General features: G+C 39.9%; 1 protein-coding gene across 2 annotated transcripts in view; it reads right to left on the bottom strand.

The window, feature by feature from the left end:
• The window catches only part of MPV17L (MPV17 mitochondrial inner membrane protein like), a 203747-nt gene extending 195127 nt beyond the window's left edge, over nucleotides 1-8620 (bottom strand). For both annotated transcript variants that reach the window (XM_044080654.1, XM_044080660.1), the window contains exon 1: nucleotides 8448-8620. The gene's annotated coding sequence lies outside the window, so the exon portion shown is untranslated. The remainder of the gene's footprint in view (nucleotides 1-8447) is intronic.
• Between the last annotated feature and the right edge of the window lie 15103 nt (nucleotides 8621-23723).

Raw genomic sequence — 23723 nt, 5'->3', positions numbered from 1 at the left:
CAATTGCAGACTTCATTTATCTTGAGATTAGTTGCCTCTTCTTGTTGAATATTGGCTTTTGATGAGGTTAAATTGTTTTTGGTTAGGAGCTTCGTGGAGAGAGTGTTTACTGGATGTCTGCCATCTTAGAATCCGAATCATACTGGTACTTGAGGCATAATGACTTGAATGCATGCTTGATTTGGCAGATCCAGATAAGCAACTACACATGCCCTTGTACGTGATTTTTCAACATTTTTACAAACTTTGCTGGCTTTCGGTTTGATTTTGGAAGAGTTACAGCATGCACTTGATATAATAAAAACATAATGGACAGAACTTTTGAATCCTAGCATGCTTTCCAGCAAAAATGATTTACACAATGGAAGTGACATCTTTTGCTGTTTTAAAGTAAATTCGGTGTCACATCAGCATGACAATTCAGCATTGCTGTCTAATAGTGCTTGATCTGAAATTTAATTTTCTGCTAGGATGTCCTTTGTGCGAATTCTGCAGATCCACTCTGTGTAGATCTTTTTCCTGCAAAGGTCTTTTTACTCAACTTTAGAATTTCCTTCCACGTCTCAATGAAATGCTGTAGGTTCACAGATTTGCACGTTCATAGTTATGTTCAAAATGTGTGGTCCAAAAGACCACTGCAGAACTTAGCCCAGTTTTCCAGTTACTCAAGAGCATTGTCTGGTTAAGTGACTTACTCAGAGTCAAGACAGTAGGCTGAAAGTATCAAGCAGATAGCTATAGGAATCAGCTTGTCACCAGCTCACAGCCTTAGTCTTATGCATTAACTGTCAGGCTAAGCTACTTCTATGCTACATAGCAGAGTTCAGCTTCAGTCCATTGCCCATGAGTCAGGGGTCCAGTAAGTTTCCGTTGTACCAAGTTACCAATGTACTCTTTCTACCATTTTGATGGGGCTGCCTATTATGGCAATGTTTTTTTTTTCATCTTCAGGGCAGTTTCCTACTGCTGCTGTCTGAAATATTTTCCAGCTCTTATTCATGAATTGTAATCTGCATACAAATGCCTTTTTCATTATCATTCATATTATAATGCTACTGTTTTTGCAGCCAAGAACAGATTTGCTTTAATTTGCCATTTTATTTTGTAGTCTAGTATACCCACAGGTATCTCAGTCAGCATCATATTTTTCAGGTGGATTTGACTGGAACTGATTCTTGTATGTATATTGTTCTTGAGGTAGTTTACTTATATGTACAATAATTTCATTTGCAAGTTATGTGTTAACATTATCATAGTCTCTCTAAGCCCATTTATCTGTACTGTTTTATAGGTTCATATGTAGGTATTAAGTAATCAGTTTACAGAACATTACTAGCCTAGCCAATAACCCATATTCATGAGTTCCGTCCAACTTTAAGGAAGGTAAAATAAGATATACAGGGGGATCCAGTTATCTAGGTTTACCTTGAAAATGTCAAGGGTGCTACTCTGTACTAAGCTTTTCTCTCACTCTGTGCCATTTCTAGCTTCCATTACTTCTCCTCCTTCCTCTGCAAACTACATCAAACATTTTAAACATCCTTCCCTACCTTAACTGTGACAATATTTCCTAGAAACCACAGCCTGAACTCCCTGCAGGTGGATCTGCATTCTTCTCAACATTATGTTGTCAACAAATGATTAAAAATATATGCTTCGTAGTCAACATCAAAAAAGCAGAGTGCATGATTTACATTTGTAACCTCCGAAATTTTAATCTGCTAACACTGCTATACATTTTACCATATCCAATTTATTTCTTTGGTTATTTTTTGCCTCATATTTGTTCTTTTTTTAAATGTAAAATACCGGCTATTTTTAGCTTTCTTTACCTACTATGTTTACGGCTCTTTGTATTTTACAGTTCAGAATTTTAAAGTGTGCGTATTACTGTTTAATATCATTTGGGTAGCATGTTTTACATAAACATTAACTTCCACTCTGAAACTCCTACTCCATAGCTGAGGGTACTTCTTTATTTATATCTGCCCTCTGACTGAACCTTGAGCATTGTGATGGTTGGACCCATCCCTTCCTGCCTCCACGTGGTCTGCAAGTTATAATCATAATATCATAAGTGTGCCTTATTACAGTTACACTTACAAAACATTACAGTTATACATTTCATTTTAAACATACGCACTCATTGCCTCTTCATACTCGACTTTTTGATGCTTATATCAAGAGTAATTTCCATTTATGAGTTTAACATTAATAAAACTAGGCAAAAGGGTATTTGTTGTAAAAACATTTCTTTCTGTTTTGCTGCTTTTATTGTAAACTCTACAACACCAGATCATACTATTAAAGTGTAAATACATTCTGAGTATTAACTCATAGCCAACTGTGATGCTTGAGAACAGATCTGTTGATTTTTTAGATTCAGATTAGAACAGACCTGTGAGCTGCACTTAAGCCTTATAAAACCTACATCAGGTAGCTAGATATACGTGATTAAATCTGCAAATGTGTGCTTTTCAGTTGGATGAAAAAATGTAAGGATGTGCAATTTTTTTTCCTATGCAAGGTATAAAAAGAATACATAGTTTGTAGTTAGAGTCTGTAATTGCCTTCTGGTGGGAAACACAGTTATAAATACAATGTAAACTTATAGAAGACATGAAACAGAAACTGTAATTATTCTGACCTAGGATTACAAGATTTGTAACCATTCCTAGCCAGGATGCTAAAGAAGTACAAAAGTGCAGTTAAACATGAAATAGATGGACAAGATCAACATGGAAATAAACGTATCAGCAGGTAAACGTGAAAAAATATATAGCTGAAGAAATAGTCAGAAAAGTCAAAGGAAGAATTACCCTGGAGCTTGTCATATACAGACCTGTGAGTTTGCTTCCTAAACATATGTGTCTACCTGGGAGGTCCTCTAGAAATTCATCAAGGGATCAGCAATTATTTTAGTTAAGAAAATGCTATGAGAAGGTTTAGCTGTAAATCATTTTTTTCTTGTAATCCGCCTATTCAAAGTGATTACTTCCTGATTTCTCTTGGCGAGCTTGCATTTCTCTCTGTAGTTAGCTGTTAACTGGGGTCTATATTATATTATTGCATGCCTACAAAAGCAAATGATGGATGACGCAGTGGTACAGCGGTAGCATTGTCCCTTCACAGCAAGAGGTTCTTTGGTTCGATTCTCGGCTGGGGTGCCTTCTGTGCAGAGTTTGTGTGGGTTTCCTCTGAGTGCTCCAGTTTCCTGTCATGTTACAAAGACATGCATCTGGAGTCTTTCTCCCTGGGCCTCCACTGAAAATTGGCTTTTTTCCAAGTCGGACTTTCCCAGTTAATAAATGTAAAATAAATGTAAGCGAAAGCTTACAACCTCAGAACAGTGATTTTTTTTTTCTCAAGGGGAAAAAAATGCTGTTCCAAAATAAAAAAATAAAAATTTTAAAACATTACATAATGTGGGGGGGCTTCACACCCTACACCCCACATGTGGGGGGCTGTGCCCCTAACACCCCCCATTTAAATATACCAACTCCAAGATCGCACTACAGTGCCGAAAACGGCAAAGTAACAAAAGCAGCCAAGCAACTTCTTTCCCAGGGAAAGAATTTGCTGAAAATCCGCTTCGCTATTTTGCCTTTTCACTCTTTTTGGTTCGATCAAGACACATTGCACAAACTGCGTCAGCGATCTGGTAATAGGGAACCATTAACTGTACTGTTTAACTCATTCCTTCTGAAGTAAAGTATTTTATTTATTCATTTTTAAAAAGCATTTGGCTGATCATCTCTTTAATTATTTATTAATTGATAGACCATTTATTGGCAAATTTACTTAAGTATTTATTTGCTTTTACTGATTGGGAAGGTCTGACTGAATGTAACCCATTTTCAGTGGAAGCCAGTGGAGAGCAGCTCCACAGTAAGTTAAATAACATTTATTGCATAAAAATAAAATATTTTTACATGTGCAGTACATTTTACATAAACAGTATACATTTTTGGATGAAAATAAAGGGAGTTCATGTACTGAAAACAGGAAAAGACATTTATATGCACTGGATAAACGATGACAGGTTACCAGCATTCACCTCAAATTGGTCTGATTACTCTGCGACATACCAAGATTAGGATTTATAATTAGTTGGCTAATTAGCAAGAGTTAAACAGTTACTGAGAGTTTCCCATTCAAGTAATCTACAGTGGTATGTTTACTCCCTTGGTCCAAGACAGAAGGCTGTACTGTTATGGATTATTGCCAGTCTTTCTTAATATTTAGTGTGCCTATCTGTAGGTAAGAATTTATTTGAAGTACAGTTATGGTTGGTAAATGCATGTTGAAGAGCACTAAAACCAAGAGGGAGGGGTAAAAATGGAACTTGGGTTCCAGTTCATATATTCTACTTGGTGGGGTGCTCCATGTGAAACCTGTTCTTGGGTGTGAATGGCACAGGCTCATCACCCGGGCAACAGAGTACATGTCCTGCATGTTCTTGAGCTTGAGGTCAAGCTGCACTTTGTGAGTTACTCAGTGATTCATATGTGTGCTTTTTCATACTTTAATCTGTTTAATACCAGTAGTACAACTTCAGAGTCCATAAACTTGGTGGCCATCAGATCTCCTGTCCACAATAATTTCACAATATCACAAGGAGATTTGCATTCTCTCTTTCCCTTGAAAATATGGTATTGAATTCCTGTATGGCTGTAATATAACTTACTGTACTACTCCAGGTAACAGCATTGTCAGTGGGCAATACAGAAACTTTGGACGTAAAAAACCACCATAACAGCAAGTTGTCCAAGTCAAATATAGTTAGCTACTGATGTTTTTGCAGAGCTCCAAAAAGCATAGTTTTGGTCTTGGAGGGGTTGAGAAGTAGTTTATAGTCTATGTGTCTTTGTTGGAACTCAAGTAAGTTTGATTAGAGTCGGGATCGAATGTTGTTGTGAGAGTGACTTGATTGTTAAATGGTTATGTCATCCACATAGAGGATGAGTTTGAGATAGGGAGGTCACAAAGAAGTTTGTTAACAACTATGGAGAAGAGGAGGGGGACAACAATGGATCCTTCTGCTGCACTGTTGGTAATAGGTGCAGATTCTGATTGGGAGGATTGCACTTGCATTCTGAAGTATCTATCACTGAAGACGTTTTTAAACCAGAAAATGCTGCTTGGACTGATACCAGTTTCACTTAGTTTGTTTAGGAGAAGATAGTGATTAATGAGGTCAAATACCTTTGTCAGGTCTATAAATAGCACACCTTTAAGGAGGCCTTTATCAGAGTTTTTCAGGATGTCATCAGTTAGGGACCAATGCACTGTCATAGGTTCATAGGCGTTTACTAGGTTAATGACCACAAGGGCCTTTTTAAGCCTAGCTATGCATCCCAAATCGTTGACAAGTTTTGGTACCCTTGATAAGTGTAAGCAGGGGCTTGGGAGGTGAAACGTTTAAAAGCAGAAGCTTGGGAGATGAACCATTTGAAGGCTGCCTGTATCTATTAGAGACATAAGTGCCAGACCAGGGATGAATTTCTTGTTCCCCTTCCAATTGTCCAAGTTATACTTGAATTGGTCCAGGGAGAAACTCTGCTTCATATGGATAGGGAGCCTGTTCCAGAGAAGGGGTAGCTTCTGTGATGCATAGCTGCCTCTCACGCAGGTCCTATTTATATCTCAGGCAAAGTTTAAGTCTTTAGAATAGGTAATTCTGGTGATGTTTGTTTTGCAGATATGCAGGATGCTCAATAGAGTGGGGTCTGACAATGCTTTGTATGTCAGGCATAGTTCTTCCATCAATAGCCTGCAGGAGACAGAATACAGGGGTAGGATCTTGAGGAGGCTGATAGAAAAAAGTGCATTTTAAGTTTAACTCAGCTAAATGCTGCATGCTGTACATATGGAGAGCACTGGTGGTGTAGAACATGGGATGGTGAGAGGAATTCCTTGATACAAAGCAGAACAAAGATGTATGGGCAATAATTACTGTGAGAAGAAGACACAAGGAGCTACATGAGTGGCCAACAACAAACCCAACAAGATCCTGGACAATGTAGGTAGAGAAATAAATTAAAAGAAATGGAAAGAAAACTTCTTCTGCTACCTCATCAAGCACATCTGTGACAACAGCTGGATTATTGTGTCTAGTTTGGGATATAACCCTTGAAGATCCATAATTTACCCATGCATCATCTGTAAATGGTCACACTTAATCATTGCACTACCCCAGTAAACAAATTGAAATTAAATTAAATTAAATAATACCCAGTGGGGAAGGGGAACTAACCTTTTAAATAATATGACAAGGACAATAACACAAAGGGACTAGAGCAATGAATTACATAAGAATAACATGGGCTTAGACAAGTGATGGAGAATCTTTTAGGTTTTGCATGTCAAAAGCTCTTGGCACAAAATAATTCAGTGCATTTTACATGAGCAACGAATGCAAAAGTTGTGTCTTTGGTAAGTCGGCTGTTGGTAATTGCTGATGTGTCACCCAAAACATTGTGGTGCGTGTCACCTTTGACACGTGTGTCATAGGTTCACCATCACTGGCTTAGACTGTGATGTATGGGGAACTGGGAGAGAAAGACAGCCATTTCTGAGTGGAAAAAAATAGATGCAGGGAACACAGAGGTTATTCGATATGAACAGAAACTGGTGGTATAAAAGAAGTGAAATGTTCCCAGTGTAACATATGTATTAGAAGAGAGAGAAAAAAATAATTGAGCTACTTGCTGGAAGCAAAAATACAATGTCACTGCATAGTTAGAAGAAATTTGAAGAATGACAGATTAACAGCTACTGGGAGCTCGCAGACAAGAAAAGCTGTTAGTCTCTTTCTGCCAGTAAATGTGTATGCCAGTATGATTTATCATCCCTACCTACAGAGTGTAAGGTGTAGGGCTGTACTACAGATCATAAGGCAGAGCATCCGTATGGGGGAGGGCAGAGGGAAAGGGACCACACAACAGAAACCCTGGTGACTGCCTAATCGAAAACAGTTACTTCTAGAAGAAGACAATGTAGAAAACCAATGGTTGAGAGGCAATGAAGACAAAAATGGACCAGGAAACAAAGGATATAAAATAAATAAATTAATACATGGTTTTATATGTACTTGTTTTTGTATGTTTCATTTACTTATTCTTATTTTTGCTTTTCTTAGATGTTTTTTACCTTATCTTACATGTTATACTTAGACACCAGTTCTTTGCTGACCATGCATGATAGGTGCATGGCTTACTCAGGGGGGGGTAAGTTTCAGTTAACTTCATTCTGGGCGGGGTGTTAATCTAACTGCTATAGGTTCATAATGGTTACTAGGCATGCAATCTAAGAGACCTTTGGCAAGTATAGCCCAGTTTCTTAATTGCCCCAAAACACTATTTAAGTCACTTTCCCAGGATCACACAAAAAGCAAATAAAGGCTGAGGGCATCAAAACCCTGGCCTGTACCAAGAGAATCAAAACCCTGGCTTGTACCAAGGGAATCAAAACCCTGGCCTGTACCAAGAGAATCAAAACCCTGGCTTGTACCAAGGGAATCAAAACCCTGGCCTGTACCAAGAGAATCAAAACCCTGGCTTGTACCAAGGGAATCAAAACCCTGGCAAAACCCTGGCCTGTACCAAGAGAATCAAAACCCTGGCCTGTACCAAGAGAATCAAAACCCTGGCTTGTACCAAGGGAATCAAAACCCTGGCCTGTACCAAGAGAATCAAAACCCTGGCCTGTACCAAGAGAATCAAAACCCTGGCTTGTACCAAGGGAATCAAAACCCTGGCCTGTACCAAGAGAATCAAAACCCTGGTCAAAACCCTGGCTGAATCAAAACCCTGGCCTGTACCAAGAGAATCAAAACCCTGGCTTGTACCAAGGGAATCAAAACCCTGGCCTGTACCAAGAGAATCAAAACCCTGGCTTGTACCAAGGGAATCAAAACCTTGGCCTGTACCACAGGAAGCAGTTTATTAGTAGCTCACTGACTTATTCTCTGCACTAACTGCCAGATTGTGAAAACATGAAAATCAAACAAAAATCGGATGTCACAGATGTTCAAATCTACAAAGAAAGAAAACAGAAGGACTTACAAAAGTAAAGGCATAAGTACTTAACAATTTCTGAGCCATTCTAAAATATACTGTAATAGTAATATTTATATCTGTATCCTTCCAACATTAAGTGGTTTGAAAATCATGGTTTATCCTGCCAGAAGAGATTTCAGTTTTCATTAATGAATGAATGTGCATATTTTCTTCTTATTCAGAAATGCAAGCATTCTTCTTCTTTTCCATTATATTCCACTTTAGAACAAAATATAAGCAAATGAAACCTCAACTTAATCTAGTCATTTTTTAAGCATTCAGTTGCAGAACTTTCCATAGCTGAAAACAACATCCAACACTGTTTACCAAGCAGATACCATTTAAGCTATCCTCTATGAGTTAAAGATTAATAAATGAGTTACTTACTTGTTATTCTGATAAAAGGTTGTGCTTCTGACTGCACGTGGAAATGCAGTACTGCTTAAGTTAATGATAGAGAATCACAGACTGAATGTACACTTCTATATATAGAGAGAGCGAGAGAGAGAAAGAGAGAGAGCACAGTCCGGACCATTTTAAGCACCCTGCCTGGGTGTATCAGTTTTTGACTAGTGGGGGAGGACCAGGGATAGGCTAAGAGTTTCAGTTACACAACCCATTCACTGTGAGTTGTGCAATGCCAGTTGTTCTACATTCAAACCACTCCCCCTTAACCTCATTCCTGGAAGCCACCACACACACACACACACACACACACACACACACACACACACACACACACACACACACACACACACTTTATCTCACTTTCCGTCTCTTTCTAGCACTGACCTGAGGACAAGGTACAACACTTTTTGCTACAGGAATATGCAGGATCCCTTACACAAAAATAACCCACTTTCTTGCAGAAAAGAACTTTAATAACAGACGTTAGGAGGCCAAATTCCTGGTGATTACACCAGTAGTAATCACTTACATTTCATGCACAATAAACATTATTGTTTTAGCTATTTACTTGTCACTCAGAATTCTTAAATGTAATCACAAATTGTTTGTCTCTTTATGTTTGTTAAACTGATTAAGTGAGCAGATCCGGAAACTGATTATTTTAAGCCATGATATTGTCCTAAGCACAGCAGGTTTACAGAAAAATAAAGGTACAAATTAGATGTCACTGAGGCACAGTGTCACATGGCAGACGGCAACAGCTTCACTAACATAGTTATGTGCATTTCCTTACCTGTGGAATAAAGTGTGGATTTGAATCAGCATATTATTATTATTTTTTTACGCTATTCATTCTCTGTATAAAATATATTTTATCTCTCATGCATTCATTAATTCACTTTTGCGCAGATCACCTGGAAGATGGTTCTGGTCCCTCACCACTCTTTTGTGAAATAATACTTCTTCTTATTTCGTCATTACCATCTACACTGTATCACTGTATCTTCAGACTGTGTCATCTTGTTCTCAAGCAGCTATTTTTTTTTTTTTAAATATGGCATTCAGATAAGAAAATGTGATGCATGTACATTTCAATGTATCTACATTTCTGCACATTTATTTCTCATTTTTAAATCACATTAGCTTATTTTTTTCTCTTTCTGAATATGACCCATGTGTATACTTCTTTCTAGAATTACCTCAACTTATACTCATCTTATAGAGCCTCTGTTATACTTACGTTTATCTTGTTTTCATATAAATAATGCATTTATTGCGTATATAATGTATATGATGTGAGTCATCACACTGCAAATTACTGCATTTGGCGCTCATTTAATGTGACAGTGTATGCTACCTCTCTGTCTAATTGTATACTTCTTAACTGTACTATATTTATGTCTTATCCCTGGCTGATGCTTAAATCAGACAAGTTTGGGAAACTGTGTACACATTAGCTGAAACAATCTACAACCTTAATAGTAGAACTATATGTTTATATGTTTACATATCATGCCTTAAACCTAGCACATTAGGACACATTACTTACTGAAGTAGGTAACTACTGACCCATGGCTAGACATCCACCTCTCTAAGATCTTGGAGTGTTGAGTGCACCCTGAAATCCTCAAGTATTTACTCAATAATAATCTTAGCTACCTGGCAAGGTTTCCACCCCCACCACAGCACCACAACTGCTGCACTATCATTTCTAGACAATGTCAACCATTGTAATGCTGGGAAACCAGTAGCAGCCATTTTTTGGACGTCTTTAAGTCATTCAGTGCCTCACCCAGAAATAATTCAAACCCAAACAGAACATACATTATCATGGCTGAATGGCTGCCTAAGTAGAAAGGTGGCAAAACACGTGTTCCTCCTTCCACCTAGTCTGTAGTTGTCCCTCAGTGTTCCATTCTTGAACCTTTGTGATTTACCATATAAATAAATAAGCCTTACACTCTTATGTGCACATCCACAATGAGTCAATATGCAAATGATGCACCAATCATTTGTCTACCCCTTCTTAGGACAGCAGTCAAACAGTGAATAGAAAATACTCATCTTACACTTAATGATAACAAAAATTGAAATTGTGTTCAGTACACCAGGTATGCACATATTCCAACCTTTGTGGAACAGTTTAGTATCAGTGGATGAGTGGATAACAGAACCCAATTTAGAGTCATCAGTAAACTTGGTCAACTAGGTACTGGCTTGGATGTCTGCAAAATAAATACCGAAGAGGAGATGGTTCAGCACTAATCCCTGCACTACCCCACTAGTTACAATTTTACCTTCAGATAAGTTGTGACAAAAGGGAAATACTGCCAGCCCAGCTAGCTGGAATTTTGTAAGTAATTATATATCATTTCTGAATATCAGCAGGACGCAATTGCGTATGTTACCACTATATCAGAACTGTATGTCATATTGCATAGACGTGTGCTGAAGAGATATTTTTATGCACTATTGCAACAGTATATATATATATATATATATATATATATATATATATATATATATATATATATTTTATATATACATATATATATATATATATATATATATATATATATATATATATATATATATATGGGTTCACTTCAAAATCCTGAAAGCTCAAAATTCCGAACTCAAAATCCTGAAAGCTCAAAATACTGAAAACTCATAATACTGAATCTCATAATACTGAAAAACTTACAGGACACCAACACTGATGTGTGATTGTGCGGACGTTTGGGTTAGGGCACGGGTCAGGTAAGTTTGCGATAGTGATGGATGTTAGGGTTAGGGGCGGGTTAAGTGAGTTAGGGTTAGGGCGCGGGTGAGGTGAGTGTGCGATAGTGACAGAATTTAGGGTTGGGGCAGGTTAAGTGAGTTAGGGTTAGGGCGCGGGTGAGTGTGCGATAGTGATGAACCTTAGGGTTTGGGTCTGGGTTAAGGTAAGTGGATAGATAGTAGTGTATGTGCAGTGTAGTGTAGCTGCAATACACTCAGTGTTGGTGTCCTGTATGTTTTTCAGTATTATGAGATTCAGTATTATGAGTTTTCAGTATTTTGAGCTTTCAGGATTTTGAGTTCGGGATTTTGAGATTCAGGATTTTGAGCTTTCAGGATTTTGAAGTGAACCCATATATATATATATATATATATATATATATATATATATATATATATATATATATATATATATATATATATATATATATATATATATATATATATATATATATATTAACAGGAGATTAACCTGCAAAACTTAAGAATAGTTGAGGTTAAATTACTTTATAGCGGGACCATAAACAAAAGATGTTATCTCTCAGTTTCAGTGCAGTAGCAGACACAATGTCTAGAGCTAGAAGTTTTTTGTATTGTCTTGAAAGAAAAGTAATTGCTAGGTTTGAGATGTAGAAATGTTTTATTGTTTTATGACTTCCAGGATCTGCAAATATCTGAGAGATATGTGTTTTTCACAGAGATATGCTAAATTCTGTTAGTTTCTGACAATTGGGGCTTAGCTTGAGAACTGAAAGTCAGGTGACAAAAAGTGATGTCATCCAAGCTAAGTCCCAAAACAAGCACCCACTGTAGTACCGGAAACAAAAAAGCAACAGTAGAATACAACCATGTTGAGAAAAACTTTTAATACAAAAAGCAGCAGCAAAACTTTTGTGTCTACACCCTTCCTCAATGCTAAATTGTATTTAGCATTGAGGAAGGGCGTAGATCCGAAAGCTTTGCTGCTGCTTTTTGTATTAAAAGTTTTTCTCAACGTGGTTGTATTCTACTGTCATCCAAGCTAACCCAGCAGTAATATTTGATATTAATTTAGGAACTCTCTCAGAAAGAGACTGTGCATTTTGTATCTGTCTTTTGACCTAACAAGAACATCCACTTATCACCACATCTGCACTTGCCTTGGTGTAAGTAAATTTCTAGGGCATAGTAATGCTTTTAGATTCAAATAGGAATATAATAAAGTGTAGTTTAGATGTTTTGTTTATTTATTTGGGACTGTCCTGCAATGCTGTTTTAAATATTTCCTGTGATTTTGAACGCTGATGTAACTGATTACTTACTGATTATTGTCTTGCTCTTTTATTATTTGCTATTAAATATATTTAAACCTTTTAGTTGTGGCTGGTCTGTTTAGAGATATTTAAGCTTTTAGAGTACTTGCATATCTATATGGTGACACTTTACAGGCCACTCTTAAAGAGCCTTGCTCTTGATCAGATTACCATTTGGATTAATAGTAACATTACACAGTAGGATTGGACACTCTTTGTTAAGGGCCTTAAAGTAGTAGATAAAATGGCTGGTGGCAGTTGAAACTACCTTATAGTCTGGCCAGAAAGGGGTATAGCAATAAACCTGTGCCAGCCTTTCCCAGGTGTGTGTGTTTGTATATAAATCAAACCTCAAAGAGTGTGTGTGTGTGTGTGTGTGTGTGTGTGTGTGTGTGTGTGTGTGTGTGTGTGTGTGTGTGTGTGTGTGTGTGTGTGTGTGTCAGCTACTTGGGCAGGAACACAAAGCACTGGTTGGACAGAGCGGGTACTGGATATCTTGGTTTGGCCACTCAGCCTAGATCTCATCCCTATAGCTGTACTAGTGGGAAGTCTTATTGGGGATCTGAAGAAAGAGAGAAACCAGCCCCAGACTTACTGTGATCTCTGTGTGCTCTTAAAGGAAATTGCACTTTACTGTGTGTGTACTTGTCATCCTCCCAGTGTGTGCATTCTCCCCTGTTACCAGTAGTGAGGATTGAAGCTCCTTGATTACTGGGCCAGTGCAGAAGCGTGACATAAGTTACCAGCAACTTTCACTACTTGGATAACATAGAGGTTTATATTAAAATTGTCTTTTTAGTAATACCATTATGGGGGATAATGACAAAAACCTATCCAGATCAGGATAAAGAGAATCCAGACAGCAGATAGTAACCACTGTCCATAGCCTCTGTAACCTTTTCAAAAACATTTATAAGGATCAGGAAACATGACTTGCCCTTGACAAAACAAACAGAGTGGGATTTATATCAGTTAAGTTGCCTATGTCTGCTTAAATGAGTTTTGCTATGACACATTTCATGGCTTTGAATATAAGGCTGGTGAGGCTGATGTCCTATAATTATGTGGAACTGTAGAGAGGCCACCCTTGTATATGTTCATAGGTTTATACTAGGCTAACGACCACCAGGATCTTTACAACCCTAGCCATGGAACCCAACCCAGTTTTGTCTCAGAGTTCCTTGGAAGCCTATATGGTGGGTTATGTTATTAAAGATGTAGCTAAGGGTTATGTGGAGGGGGTATATTAGTTGGAGATTAATTTACTTACTGTCAACCTCTGTCCATCAGAAACAATGGGGTCAGACCAGGGGTGAATTTGTGATTTCCCATACAGTGATCAAAGTTTCTTTTGTATAGGGTCAGGGATTAACTCTGTTTCACATAGATAGGGATCTTTTTCTATAGTGTGGGGATCCTTTGAGACATATAATGGTCCTGTCATCAAGTTCTATTTATGTCGCAGGCAAAATTCACGTCCTTGGATCTTGTGTTTCTGGTGCTGTTTAACTTACAGATGTGTAAGAGTGCCATCTGAGCTGTTAAAAAACACTTTATTCAGCTTCTTTTACTCTATTTGTGTTTCCTTTTCCTGTTCCATTACTTCAACTTGCTTTTTCTGCTACTTGCTGCAGCTTGTCCTCTAAAGTGCTCAACTGCATCTTTTCTGTTGCATTTGTTACTGCTTGTTTATAGCCTGTTTAAATTGTGTTATTCTAAGCCTCTTAGTTTTGGTTTAAGCACTTGGGCTCTAGGCGAACTCCTTAGCTCTCCCTGGCCTTCTCTCTCAGATTGTGAAAAATTGGATGGACAATTTCCTACAGTTTCTTTTGCCAGTCTGGTTGATATGGGCATCCTGAGACAGTGTACCAACTGCCTTATGTACACAGACAATCACTTACTACTACCACCTAGGAGCACAATTTGCGAGAGAGGCAATTACATTAGGAACCTAGAGTCAAAGCTCTGTCACTCACAAGCCAGTATATCTGACACTGAGAAGGTTGTAAACACAATCACTACACCTCAAACACCACCACACCTACACAACACACACCCACATACATGGAGGTCCTCAATAAAAACATACCCAAACAAAGGAGACCTCTGCGGCAAAAACCTCCAAGGCAAAAACACATGGGATCTCCACAGCCCTCCACACCACATACCATGCATAGTTCACACACCTGTGTCACACATCCACTAAGGTTTAACCATAAACCCAACATATTAGTCATAGGTGACTCTATTGTGAGACACACAAATGTGTCTCTCACTAGGCTGTATAAGGAAAAAGTCACAGTTAGTTGTCTGTCAGGGGCCAGAATCCGCCATATCACAGATGCACTCAAGTCTCTCAACAACAGGTACTGTTATGACTCTGTCATAGTCCATGCTGGTGTGAATGCTTTGAGACGTATCTCCCTGGACTATATGAAGAGAGACATGATTGACCTCACTGAATATGTGTCCCAGGCAGGTATGTTCCTAACCTTAACAGCATGCTACCATCACCCAGAATGATGCCTCAATATAAACAAAAAATGATTGACTTTAAGAATTGGCATGGTTTCTAGTGTCATTCCAGGGGGATCCAGTACCTGACAGCCTGTGAAGATGTGATCTACAGACCACGATGCTTTGCCAGAGATGGCCTGCATCTGGCTCACCTGGGCTTCAGGATTCTGGCAAAGGCTCTTGCCTCCCATATAGTGCCTTTTTTAGCAAAAGTGATGAGGTTAAAACTACCAACATAAACATTTCAACAAAACACAAGTTAAAGGTCATGCTGCTAAACACTAGGAGTCTAAACATGAAACTGCACTCATTGCAAGCATTCCTAACCCTGGACAATGCTGACATCTGTGCAGTCAGAGAAACCTGGTTCAAAGCTGTGGAGAGTACCCCAGCCTTACCTGATTACTCATCCTATCATACATTCAGACCCCAAACTGTGGGTAGTAAAGCCAAAGGAGGTGGAGTTAAAATATATATTAAAGACATACGCACTTCCAAGCTGGTCAAACAGTATGACGCACAGGAGACACTCCATGTGCAGTTATGCAGTTAACTATTGACAAGACCCCTATACAAATCATGGCCAGCTACCAGCCCCCATCTCTGATCCAAGATGCACAAACTGTGTATCTAGACGTCGTCGAATCTATCAAAATTCAACCCTTTACCCTGATCCTGGGTGACTTTAACTACCCAAACATAGACTGGAAGAACTAATCTTGCCAGAACACAAATGCCCAGAGATTCCTCGATTTTGTCATTGCAAATGCTTTGGAACAGCTAGTCGATACCCCTACAAGTGGTGATAATATCTTGGACTTGGTATTAACCAACATGCGTCACCACTGCAATATCTCTGCAGTATCATCCTCCCTTGTAAGATCCAACCATAAAGCGGTTGCGTTCAAAGTCACCATCTCCCCAACTCCCCTCTAGCTAGGGTCAATCAAAAAACTTCCCCAAAGCTGATTACAACCTCCTGAGGGATGGCATAAACAGCTTCACAGCCCCCCACCCCTCTCTAGGAACTGGCACCAGTATCCAAAACTATACCAAATTACTATACTAACATTTATATAGATGCATGGAATCAGGAATACCTGACAATCATCCTCCGCAAGGAAGAGTAAACATGTCTGTTGGACATCTACAATAAATAAACTCTATAATAAAAGAAAAAAAATGCTGTCCAGGACCAAGAAGGAGCAGGTGCCCAATTGGAAGCAATCTCTCCTTAGTCTAAACAAGCAAATAAGAGCACTAGTGAAGTCCCCCAAAGCAAACTTCGAATCCAAATTGGCCACATCTACAAAAGACAATCATAAGGCCTTTTTCACAAATGTCCGTAATCTCAAAAGTAGCACCCAGATCTGTTCACAAATGGTGGTCAAGGACACCACATATACAAATGCCGTAGATATAGCAAACTTGCTGGCTGACAGATTCAGCAAAAATTTCACCCTTCTGTTTCTCCGTCAGTAAATCAGGACATTCCCAGTACCTGCCCCTTCCCCTTATATCTAGGGATCAGGTCATCACTGCTCTCTCAAAGGCAGAAAATACAGCCTCCATGGGACCTGATAATATCCCAGGCTGCATCCTACATGAACTCAGGCAGGAACTTGCAGCATTATTAGGCACCCTATTCAACCAATACTGGTTTAGTCCCAGCTGAGTGGAGGACAGCCACTGTCATCCCTTTACACAAAGGTGGAGCATCCACTGATGCAGGAAATTACAGACCCATCAGCCTAACTAGCCTGATCTGCAAGGCCATGGAACAGATTATCATGGACCTCATTAACAAGGACATTGGCAACCTCCAAACACTCAATTCCACACAGTTTGCCTTCATCAAGGGGAGGTCTTGTCTGTTAAATTTGGTTGACTTTTATGAGACAGTCACCAAAGCCATGGATGAGGGTAAGACAGTGCACACTGCCTACTTTGATCTGGCCAAAGCCTTTGACACTATTCCCCACTCAGGCATAACAGATAAACTCTCCGTATGTTACCAGATGGGTAGTCATCTGGCTCACTGATAGAACCCACCTAGTCAGAATAGGGAAGCCACTTCAAACAGTAGACCTGTATCGAGTGGCATACCCCAGGGTTCAGTCTTGAGGCCACTGTTATTTTGGATATGCTTTTCTGAGGTGCAAGCTAAAACAAGTGGGCTATGGGTGACCAAGTTTGCAGATGACTGCAAGTTGGGAGCTGTCATCAATTCCCCTAGTGATGTGGACATTCTCCAAGAGGGTCTCACCCAAACAAATGACTGGCGCCAGAAACATGGCCTCAAGTTGAATACAAAAAAATGCATCATAATCCCTTTTGGGGAGAGAGATGTCCTCACAAATTATCACATTAATAACAGCCTTCTATGCACCCAGTTAGTCGTGAAGGATTTGGGCACCAAGATTGATAGCAGCCTGACTTTTGCACCACCATGTTGTTTCTGTTGTATGGAAAGCTTTCTACATGGCCCACCTCATATGTAAGGGTATCTCATCCAGGGAGAAGGAGGTCATAATATCCCTGTATTCTTCCCTTATAAGCCCTATTACTGAGTACAATGCCCCATTCGGCATATACCTCGTAAAGCACTTGCAGAAGCTGAAGAAACCACAGAGGTTCCTCACCAGGAGAATACAAGGCCTCAAAAATCTACCATACACAGATAGGCTAAAAACCCTATCCCTCTACTCTGTTTCATACAGACTTCTCAGGGATGACCTCTGTCTGGCATACAAGGTGATCATGGACCCCGCCTTGATGGAACTGCTGCATATCTGAAAGTAAAGCTCCACTCGAGTAACCCGCACATCTGGCCTCAACCTGGTCTGTGACATCAATAGGACTTGCTGGTGGGACAGATTTGTGTCCCAGAGATTCCTCCATCTATGGAATAGACTCCCTCTCCACGTCAGGCAGAGTACCACTTTACCCCTTTTTAAGTGCAGTTTGGATAACTGGATGGGAAATAGAAAATACATCCCTGGGATTCCACCCATGTCCCTGCTGGACAGGGGCATCGGGTGCTGATTTGTCTATGTATGGGCTAAACTCTTGGCTAGGCTTATAAGCACCTCAGGGCCAATAGCCTGGTAACTTCCTATGATCCTATGATCCTTATATGCTAGGCATAGATTGCCTTTCAGTAACCAGTAAGAAGCCATCCCCCACTCTGGAATCATAGATAAACTTACTAAGCTGGGCATAAATCCCTACATCACTTGATGGGTTGCCAACTGGCTTACTGACAGAACCCAAACAGTAAAAGTAGCCAACTCCAAATCCAGCTCCAGACAAGTGACAAGTGGAGTACCTCAGGGTTCAGTCCTGGGACCACTCTTGTTTGGCATCTACTTCTCTGAAGTACAGGCCAACACTAAGAGACTCTGGCTAACAAAGTTTGCAGATGACTGCAAACTGGGAGCCATTATTGAATCCCCAAATGATGTGGATATTCTACAAAAGGGCCTTACAGAAACAGATGCCTAGTGCCAGAGCCATGGGCTCAAGCTTAATGCCAAGAAATGTATAGTTATCCCCTTTGGAAAAAAAACATGTACCCATGAATTACCACATAGGTGGCAGGACACGAAACATCGAAAATGTGATGAGAGACTTAGGGACACAGGTGGACAGTGATCTCACCTTCGATAACCACATCGCCACAACAGTCAGGAAATCCTTCTATATGGCACACCTCATCACGAAGGGCTTTTCATCCAGAAAAAAGGAGCTCATTGTCCCACTGTACTCATCCCTCATTAGACTCATTATAGAGTATAATGCTCTGTTTGGTATGTACCTCACAAGACATCTGCAACAGCTGGAAAGGCCACAGAAATACCTCACTAAAAGAATCACAGGCCTAAAGCAGATGCCCTATGCTGACCGTCTAAGAAAACTCCAGCTATACTCTGTGGCATATCGTCTACTCAGAGTTGATCTCTGCTTAACATACAAGGCCATGTCAAACCCTGAGCTGTTGGACATGCTCCACTTAAAGAAATCCCAATCCCTCAGAGCCACACACTCCAGGGATCTAAACCTTGTCATCACAATGAACAAAACATGCTGGAGGGATAGGTTCCTGACCCAGAGACTCCCCATACTCTGGAATAGACTGCCCATATATATCAAGCAAAGAGCCTCATTGGCTCTCTTCAAAAGGAACCTTGATGATTGGATGGGGATAGGAAATTCACCCCGGGGATCATGTCAGTCGCCCTGCTAGACAGGGGCCTGGAGAAGTAAATACTGTGGGAAGAAATATCCAGGGAATTGTTATGGCTAGGCTTGCATAGGCCCTAGGGCCGATAGCCTAGTACCAACCTATGAACCTATGAACTAAGTACAGAGATAACACCTTAAGGCAATTGGTGTAGGACAAGGTATTCATACCCTGTATTCTCCTGGTAAGGAACCTTTGAGGGCATTCCAATTGTTCCAAGTACCTGATTAGGTACATGCCAAAGGGGCATTGTACTCAATGATGGGTCTGATAAGGGCTGAGTAGAGTGGTACTATTACTTCCTTGAACCAGAAGGCCATACCCTTGCTTATATGTTGGGCAACATATCTTGGCTACATACTGTCTTCCTATGCTCCCAGATCCTTAACTACTGGGTCAACTCTTAGGGATGTTTTATCAATGAAATAATTAGCTTAGATGGATGATTTCCCAAAGGAAACTATAATACATTTGTGTGAATTGAATTTTAATCTGTTGCTTTGACACCAGTCATTTGTTTGTGTTAGACCCTACTGTAGGAATTTGGTGTCATGGGGGGAATCTAAGATGGCTCCCAATTTACAATCATCTGTGAACCTGGTGAGCCAGAGGCCTTTGACATTAGCCTTGACTTCCAAAAGTAAATGCCAAACAGGAGCTGGTCCAACAAAGAGCCATGGGGGACTCCAAAGGTAACTGGTCTCTTGGTGTAGGTCGTCTCTCCAATCCTAACTTATTGGGTCTTATCTGTGTGCCAAGTTCTGAGAGTTTCTCCACAATGCCTGAATGGAGTATTGTATTAAATGCCTTGGCCAGGTTAAGGTAGATGGTATGCACCATTTTCTCATCATCCAAAGCCATAGTGACCTTCTCAAAGAAGCATACCAGCTTAAGTCGGCAAGGCCTTCCCTTAACAAAGCCAAACTGGAATGGATCCAGTGTCTCAGGGTAGCCAATGTCCTTGTTGATTATTTCCATGATAATTCATTCCCTGGCTTTGCATATTAGACTTGGCAGATGATGGGTCGGTAGTTCCCAGTTTCAATTGATGGCCCACTGTTATGAAGAGTAATGACTATTGTGACTTTCCATTCACCTGACACAACCTGTTTCGAGTCTGTAGTTGAAGAGTGCCTCAAGTGGTCTTGTTAAGTCATGTTTTAGGCTATTTAGGAGACAACCGGTGATATTGTCGGGAACCAGTGAAGCAGTGTTTTTGGCCTTAGCAAACTCCTCCAGGACCTGCTCCCTGTTGATAGTTAGAGTGATATCCAAGAAGGAATTTCACTGGCAGTAGTGGGAGGAGTGGAGAGTGAAGTTAGCTCTAAATTTATTAGCCAGTAGATTTGTTGTGTCACCCTGGTCAGTGAAGGTTGTGCCATTTACCACCAGTTCTGCACACTGCTGAATATTACCTTTAAGGTTTATGACATAGCTAAAGAAAGCCTTGTGATTGTTCATGGCCTGGAAGTCGATACTGGAGTGTGTCAGTATGGTTTGTGATGTAAAATGCTTGCAGCTAGGATTGTGTTAGTGTGGTTTGTTTTCATTCATATAAATATATGATTGCTTATGTCATAAGTGATGATTTAATAAAGATGTTTCTTGTTTAAAAAAGGGGGCAGGAACTGAATAATTTATGTAATGTTGCTTAGATTATATGATATATAACAATTTATGTGAAGCACAATATTTGTTAGTTTTAACTTGTTAATACAGTTAGATTACTTTTATATAAATGTAAATTTGCCTGTCACAAGTGATAATTCATTAAAGGTATTTAAAAAATCAGCCTTGTTTGGTTTTATATTTAGTTGAATCAGAGTTCTTGACTCTTTGAGAGTAGCTCTTTATGATTTTGGCCATGACTTGCTTTCTTTTGCGATATAGCCTGTTAAGGTAAGGATTCCACCAGTGTGCTCTGTTTTTGGTGTTAGCTTTCTATTTACTTCTGGTATGCACAGTAACCCAATAACCTTAATGTTGCCATTTACTTGGGTTTTTGTAAATAATTGTGCATAGGCAGCTGTGTTCTTGGGGTATGGGGAGCAGGAATTTTGACAAACCGTCACTTAAACAAAATAAGTTTTACTAGAAAGGCTCATCCAGACTCTGCTACACTTTGCCTTTTTATATTTTGAATACTGTGATTTGTTTTCTTTACCTTGTGTTTTACTTCTATTCTGCTTTTAACTGCATATTAAAACTTCAAAAGAGACCACAGCTCTGTCTCTTGTGAGTCAGGCAGAAATTTTTTCCCACCCTCTCACCCGCTAACTCTCATGTTCTTAAATACCACTGTTTTTCTAGTTGCCTGCCTTTTATGTTAATTTGACCATATATCTCATTTCCTCTCTGCTTTCACTGGCTTGTGTGAGTAAGCACAAAATTATCATTTTGTGAAATCATTCCCCTTCATCTGTTTAAATTTATTGCCCATTCTACTGTATTCCAGTAAGGAGACCTCCATAAAAAACTTCTCCAAAGCCAACTTCATGCTACTCAAGTCAGAAGTGACAAACTTCATGACACCCATGCAGACGGGAACTGAAAATTCCACTGCTGAATCCTACACGAAGGCACTGTATGAGCACATCCACTCATGCATGAATCGTGCCATCCCAAATAGAACCAAGATGCTCTCATCCAAAAAAAGGAAGCCAATCTGGTGGTCCACTGCCATAAACAAACTTTACAACAAAAGGAAGAAACTGTTACTGAAAAGAGGAAAATCCCAGGATGAAAAAACTCACTTACCAGCCTCAGTAAGAAACTGAGATCCCTCATAAGATCCTCCAAAGCTAGTTACAAAAATAAAATTGCCAAAGATTCCAAAGACAACCACAAGGTATTCTTTAACATTGTCAAGAATCTAAATGGCAATGCTCATATCTGCTCTGAGCTAAAACAGAATGGCATTAAATATACTAATCCCAAGGATATTGCCAATATCCTGGCAGATCAATTCAGTGTCATCTTCAACCCTTTTGACCCCCTAAATGGCCCATCTCAATACCGGAAGATTGCCAAATTCCGGTAATAACACCCACACAGGTAAAAAACACACTCTCCAAAGCTAAGAATACAGCATCCATGGGACCAGGTGACATCCTGGGCTGTGTACTACATGAACTACAAAATGAACTGGCACCTCACCTAAGTGTCATGTTTAATCATAGCCTCAGCCCAGGCTTTGTGCCCATTGAGTGGTGCACAGCTACAGTTATCCCACTCCACAAGGAAGGATCCACCTTGGATCCCAGGAACTACTGCCCCATCAGTCTGACAAGCCTGATCTGCCAGGCCATGGAATGTATTATCATGGAACTTTTAAACAAAGACATTGGCAAACCTCAAACACTGGACCCCACCCAGTTTGGGTTCGTGAAGGGCCAATCTTGTCTCCTGAACCTGATTGACTTCTTCGAATCAGTCTCCAGAGCCATGGACGAGGGTAAGGCGGTCCACACAGCTTATCTGGACCTCACCAAGGTCTTTGACACCATCCCCCACTCTGGAATCAAAGCTGGGTATTAATCCCTATGTTATGCGATGGGTTGCAAAACTGGCTTACTGACAGAACCCACACTGTAAAAGTAGCCGACTCCAAATCTAGCTCCAGACAAGTGACAAGTGGAGTACCCCAGGATTCAGTCCTGGGACTGCTCTTGTTTGGCATCTACTTCTCTGAAGTACAGGCCAACACTAAGGGACTCTGGCTAACAAAGTTGGCAGATGACTGCAAACTGGGAGTCATTATTGAATGCCCAAATGATGTGGATACTCTACAAAAGGGCCTTACAGAAAAAGATGCTTGGTGCGAGAGCCATGGGCTCAGGCTCAATGCCAGGAAATGTATAGTTATCCCCTTTAGGAAAAAACATGTATCCATGAATTACCACATAGGTGGCAGTACACTAAACACTGAAAGTGTGATAAGAGACTCAGGGACACAGGTGAACAGTGGTCTTAACTTTGATAACCACATTGCCACAAGAGTCAGGAAATCCTTCTATGTGGCACACCTCATCACTAAGGGCTTTTAACCCAGAAAAAAGGATGTCATTGTCCCACTGTACTCATCCATCATTAGACCCATTATAGAATACAATGCTCCATTTGGTATGTATCTCTCAAGACATCTGCAACAACTGAAAAGGCAGCAGAAATACCTCACTAAAAGAATCACAGGCCTAAAGTAGATGCCCTACACTGACCGCTTAAAAAACTCCAACTATGCTCTGCCTCATATTGTCTACTCAGAGGTGATCTCTGACTAACATACAAAGCTATGTCAAACCCAGAGCTGTTGGACATGCTCCACTTAAAGAAATCCCAATCCCTCTGAGTCACCTGCTCTAGGAACCTAAAGGTTGTTACCACAATAAACAGAACATGCTGGAGGGATAAATTCCTGTCCCA

The sequence above is a fragment of the Protopterus annectens genome, chromosome 1.part1 (assembly GCF_019279795.1).
Source record: "Protopterus annectens isolate FY-2018-M chromosome 1.part1, PAN1.0, whole genome shotgun sequence".
In the NCBI taxonomy this organism is placed as follows: Eukaryota; Metazoa; Chordata; order Ceratodontiformes; family Protopteridae; genus Protopterus; species Protopterus annectens.
This window is presented reverse-complemented; position numbering and strand designations above follow the sequence as displayed.